The sequence below is a fragment of the Brachyistius frenatus genome, unplaced genomic scaffold (genome assembly GCF_029030835.1).
Source record: "Brachyistius frenatus isolate BFR_SWC_R1_liver_20210118 unplaced genomic scaffold, ASM2903083v1 Contig_18, whole genome shotgun sequence".
NCBI lineage: Eukaryota > Metazoa > Chordata > Actinopteri > Embiotocidae > Brachyistius > Brachyistius frenatus.
Window position 1 is genome coordinate 2,273,615 of NW_027210617.1, and position 6,000 is coordinate 2,279,614.

Here is a 6,000-nt window from a genome sequence, read left to right on the forward strand (position 1 = left end):
ATTCGCTATATTGTAAGGAACCTTAAAGGAGTATTTAAAATAATGGTCATGTTTGTTTGTCTCGATTGGTATCTATTGAATTAACAGATTTTTCCCTCTTTGGGTTTTGTATGTATGTGTTCATGCTGATGCAGCAGTGTAGATTAAAACCTGTTCAAATATTATAGTTTCGGTTGAGACAAATGGCTGCCCACCTCTGAGCCTGGTTCTGACTGAGGTTTCTCTTCTTGTTAAAAGGAAATATTTTCCTCCCAGTTGTTACTCACGTGGGAATTGTTGAATGGTTTGGTTCCTCTCTATAATGTTGGAAGGACTTATCTAAATGAAGTGCCCTGAAATAATTTGTGTTGTGATTTGGCGCTGTATAAATAAAATAAAACTGAATTGAATTGAATTGAATTGAATTGAATTGAATTGAATTGAATTGAATTGAATTGAATTGAATTGAATTGAATTGAATTGAATTGAATTGAATTGAATTGAATTGAATTACGTGTCTGTTTTGTTGTCTGAAAATGAAAAAAATAAGATGGAACAAAAAGGAATCATGCTCAGACGTTTAAAGCACACTGCATATATGAGGGTGTGTATGTGTGTGTGCTTATGTGCGCTGTTGGTGTCGAGCCTGATTACTATGCAGTGTGCCCGTATGCTATGCGCCATGACCATGCACATGTGTTTTCTATTATATCCTCCCGTTTCCCCCTTAGGGTGGTAATATAGCATCACTGATATTTTATTTTTATGGGAAAGCATGAAATCCGAATCACATTTCCCAATCAGACCCAGGTGGAGCCATGTAAACACACAGCAGTAAAACCAGTAGATGAGGAGCACGGGCGTGCATGGATGAGGGCCTACACGCCTACACACACACACACACACACACACACACACATATATATACATGTAATTACATTTTCTTGACTGGAGGAAAAAACTCCACAGAAAACTATTCTCTATTGTCTGAGTTTTTTCAGTCTGCATGCTTATTGTAGGATATCTTCCACCACGTATGCACATGCAATGATATACAGGGCAGAATTTGAACGTTGCTCCATGACACTGAATAAAAAACAAGTTTCTGCTTCGTAAGCAATAGTTTTACAGTAAAAACCAACAGCTGAAAAGCTAAAGTCCTGTACTGCCTCACAGACTACAGTGCAAACGGCTTCCTCTGCTGAATCTCTTCCCTGTCAGGTCCTGCTGTATTGAAACTTTCCAAAAAAATCTTTTAAAAGGAGCTCATTGGTCAAAGATATGGTCGGGATTCTGTCCTAACTCTATTTGCTGATATTGGGGCTTCAGGGATACACATTAATGACTTACTATGCAATAAAGCAAAGTTTAAGGTTGACTTTTGTCTTTTACACTGTATCTGCTTAGACAGGCTCCAGCAGCAGCACACCTGCTGTTGCATGCCATGGTGCCATTAGAGATTTTTAGTTGCCTGAGGACATGAGCTCTGCAAGCCAGGGCACAGGTGCTTGTAAAAAGGCTACCAACTGATGTTTAGAAACAATAAGGGAGACAGAAAGTGAAAAACTGCAGGAGAGACTGTAGAGACCTGCCTAATGTGTAAACACCCACAGACAGATGGAACGCTGAGTTTTATGTGCAAAGTCCACCAAAATATTTCAGCGAAGGGTCAAACTGTTCATTGTGAATATGGTGCAAAGACAGGGGCTGTTTATTATGTAAGGAGAGAAGCCTGAAATCTTTCACTGGAGATCCATTTTGATTGAATATCCAGGCCCTGAACTTTACAGCTACACTGTCAGATTGGAAAAACAGTGGCACATGCCAAGAAACTCTTTTTTTCCCCCTCTGCTAAAGCAGAGGTCCATCCACTCTGAATGCTGCTTAAATCAAAAGCATTTATGCATTGAAGCTGTTCAACCACGACAAAAGGAGCTGCCTGAAAGTTAAACATAAACGCATGTAATGATTTAACAAAAATCTGCATCAATTGCATCTTAAGTTCCTAAATTACAATCACTAACTTTCATTAAGGATTGCAGATTTTGACACTCCCTAAACTAAAGCTCAGTCCCATCAAAGGCTCACCAGATAAATCTGAGGGTTCAACAAAGGTCTCAAAGTTTGTATTCATTTAGTGGACACGTCTCTATTGCTTTCCCTTCCGGTTGAGATGATTGTATTTAATAGCTTATTGCATTATCTTCCTGTAAAATAACCTGAAAACTAACTTTTAAAAAAGCTGCAAGATGAATATAAAGAGGGAAAAATTATTTACTGTATAATATACAGTATTTGCCCCTCAAAATTGCAATAGTGAGCTGCCACTGCTGGACTCACAGATGATCATTTATACCCAGCAGCAGCCTGCAACGAGTCATGAGTTTCTTTTGATATTGAAAATATGACCTCAGTTCGTCCATGACAGTCTGTAATTATGGAAGACGAGGGACCTCAGAGACAGCGAGGTGGATAATGAGCATCCGACAAACAGACAAACAAAAGGAGACTGCCACATGTAAACAGGAGAAGGACTGAGGAAAAAAAAAAAAAAAAAAAACACACACCAAGGCCACATGTGCAAACCAAGAGGAGGATTAAGTTACTGACTACTGTGTATTAAATGAGCATCTATATTTTGACTTTTAGGATTTGTATGCGTCTACAATAAAACAGCAGATCATCTTCTATCTGGATCAAATCACAAAACTTCAATTAAAGTCAGTGATTTTTCCACAGCAGAAATTAAATATCTGTAAAGTTTCCTGACACGAGAGCAAATTCACCTCGAGGTCTTGGAAGTGGACCTCACGTCAGAGAAAGACAAGTAATTCAAACTCAGAAAAAGAGGGACAAATGCAGACTTCTTTCGGGTACGTGTAACGTAATCCGCCTCAAACGGTAGGTGATGAGTGGGGTGCTGGTTTGGGCAGGGTTGAAGTTCAAGCATGTGCAGGATGCAAAGTCAACAGCGCAGTATTTTAGGCCTGATGTTCCCTGAAATGGCACTATTTATACCAAATTATAGCGTGCACCTCAGCTGGCGAGCACATAGCTGGTTTCCTCTTTGCCAGAAGCATTGATTTGAAAACACTTCCAATCAAACAACGTCAAGTGTCGAGTTACAGCTAAGCTAAGCATCGGGTGCCTCCAGAGCAGTGTTTTGAATGTGGGGTTGAAATTACAGCCTTTGCTGTGGTGTGTGATTAGGGTCTGTATGTGAAGATGTCAGTCAGCCTCAGAGCTCTGGAGAGAAGGTTTGTTAATTGAAACGACATGTCAGAAAGATTCAGTGATAATAACACACTCCTAATGTTGCTCCTTTCAGTGTGTGTGTATATGTGTATGTGTGTGTGTGTGTGTGTGTGTGTGTGTGTGTGTGTGTGTGTGTGTGTGTGTGTGTGTGTGTGTGTGTGTGTGTGTGTGTGTGTGTGTGTGTGTGTGTGTGTGTGTGTGTGTGTGTGTGTGCGTGCGCCTGTATGTGCATATGTGTGCCTCAAATAGATAATGGAGTCATTGCATGGGATCAAATCCAACTATCGGAGCAAATGAAAGAAATATGAATCCATTATCCACTCTCCCTCTTAACCACCGCAAACATTTCATATATTCCCCTGTCATAAGCAATAACTCATCCATTCTGCTTTGATAAAGAACTAATTTACCCTGATAAAGATGGTCTCCTATTTACACATCCAGCCCAGCAAAGACACAACAAAGAGGACTTAAAGGAAAAATCCACACCCACATGCTCTTATGCTGTCATAAATCCTCAGTTTGCGCTGATCAGTGTGTTCCTGGACTTAATTTGAAGTTGTGAAACGTCTCCTTTTGTTTTCCACAGCTTTCTTTTTCTACTTGTGCTTCTATTACTTCTTCGTTCTTCACTGCACAGACAAAGTGCATGAACTTGGGTGGAGGGGGGAGAAGCTACGACAGGGAAAAAAAAAAGTTACAGCCCTCAGATTTCCTTCTTAAAAATCACAATGTGTCACGGCCATGTGCTGCATTTTGCTGTACGAAACTGGTTTTTCTATCACCTGGGATCTTCATGAAAGTATTGAACATAACTTTGAATATTCAACATCAATAACATACAGAAGTGCATAGCACACCAAAAAAAAGCACTTAAAAGTAAAGTTTCCCCTTAAATGCCATTTTAAAAAGGCATTTTTTTTATCTGAAAAAATATTTTTTCCCCTTTTTTTTACTGATCAAGTCACAAAGATGCATCATCACACTTCAATAGATCACAAATGCCAGCTGTTACGTAGGTACACTGAGAAACAGGTAAATAATCATATCGGAAAGGCAGGAAATAAAACGTTTTGAGTATTCTTCTATGCCAGTAACATTAACTCTCTGTCAATTAAACATATTGCCTCTTTATTTCTACATGTGTTATCAAAAGAATGAGCAGCTGGTATCATTTGCATCAAGGCTGTATTACTGAAAACAAAAAGCGTCCGTGTTTACGGATATAAAACCTGTCCACTGAGTCACACATACACACACAGCCACCAATAGTAACCCAGGATCAGCTTGACCTTCCTGTAACAATTATTCTATTGATCAGAGCCACCTCTCCTAAGTGTGCTGTTGACCGTGCAGGTTGTGGAGCGACATGGTTCAAATGTCAAAGCTGTGAGCTCATACATATCTTCAACTCTTCAGCCAGGTAGAAAAGAGTCCTCTGTGTGAACATCTATCACCCACATACCACAGGAGGATACCGACATACCACCTACCTAACACCTATATAACACTGAAGAACATACACACGACCTCCTTGACACAAAGGCAGGAAATGTAGTCGAGGGACTGAAATCTTTTTCAAAAGCTTCAATATTTCAGCGCTTCATCAGGTGACCACAGAGAGAACTGAAGCAGCCATAAACAAGTCAGTCGTTCAACTTTTCCAAAACATTTTTCAGACAACCAGGCCACAATAAAGCAAACTAAAATAGGGGTGAGCTTCACGCAAGACGGTCAAATTGGAGGCACATCATTTTTACATTAGTTATGCTGCTTTGGTTGCTTGTAAAAAAAAAAAGAATAGTCTGTGCCATTAACAACAACAGAAAGGGATTTGTATGATGTAGTAAATGCCTTTCCAACAAACTTCAGAATTAAATCAAGACACTGCACACAATATTTGTTGTAGAGGAGAGGGAATTTTATGCATGTTGTACAGAATAAAAAAGTGATTGTTTAACAGCTGGAGAGACCTGCGTCCCCTGGAGTTTACAAAGACCAGTTTCTATCATTTCCATTCTTGTCTTCAGCGCTGATTGTTATTTTAAGTGAAATGGTGTTTAAAAGAAGGAATAAGCCTTTAATCACATTTGAACTGAACCAGAGCGGTCAAACTAATGGCTGCTGTTGAAAACAGCTGCATCTGCAGCAGAGCAGAGAGAGTTTGAATCTGGTACTGCATCGCTCTGCTCTGCTCTGCTGTCCACTCTTCCCGTCTGCCATGCAAACAGCAGCCACTTCACACAAAAGGTACACAGAGTTCAAATACGCAACCAGCGCTTCCAGAGTAAGACAATTCAACATAAATGCTTTCTCACAGGCTTAAAAAAAAAAAAAGTGATCAGAGTCTAGAGTTTTAAGAGTCCAAACAAAGACAAGGAAAGGATGAAGGGTTAAAGGTGAAAAGAGTCAAAGAAAAGGATGACATACTTGTATAATGTTCTTTTCCTTTCAGACCATTTGTTCACAGATGGGTTTAGATTATTCCACTGAGAGTCTGGTTGTTACAATCCGATCCCTTCTCTCTCTCTCTCTCTCTCTCTCTCGCCAGCTCGCTCTCTGTCAGTCAGTTCACCAGGACTCACTGGGCTGATGTAAGACACCCCTGCACATAGGAAAAAGGGAGGGAGAGAGGAGGGAGATGGGGAGAGAGGGGGAGGCAGAAAAAACCTTCACATTCTGTGGATTCTTGGGAGTGTGCCAAAGTCCCAGAATTCCACATGCCACACATAAGGTTTCAATTAAGGCTGAATCCAAAGCTCAATC

At 40.1% G+C, this 6,000-nt stretch overlaps 1 protein-coding gene across 1 annotated transcript in view; it reads right to left on the reverse strand.

Annotated features, from left to right (window-relative positions):
- ddr2a (discoidin domain receptor tyrosine kinase 2a) overlaps positions 1–5,784 on the reverse strand; it is a 29,845-nt gene extending 24,061 nt beyond the window's left edge. Inside the window, exon 1 of the mRNA XM_069694806.1 lies at positions 5,665–5,784. The gene's annotated coding sequence lies outside the window, so the exon portion shown is untranslated. The remainder of the gene's footprint in view (positions 1–5,664) is intronic.
- Between the last annotated feature and the right edge of the window lie 216 nt (positions 5,785–6,000).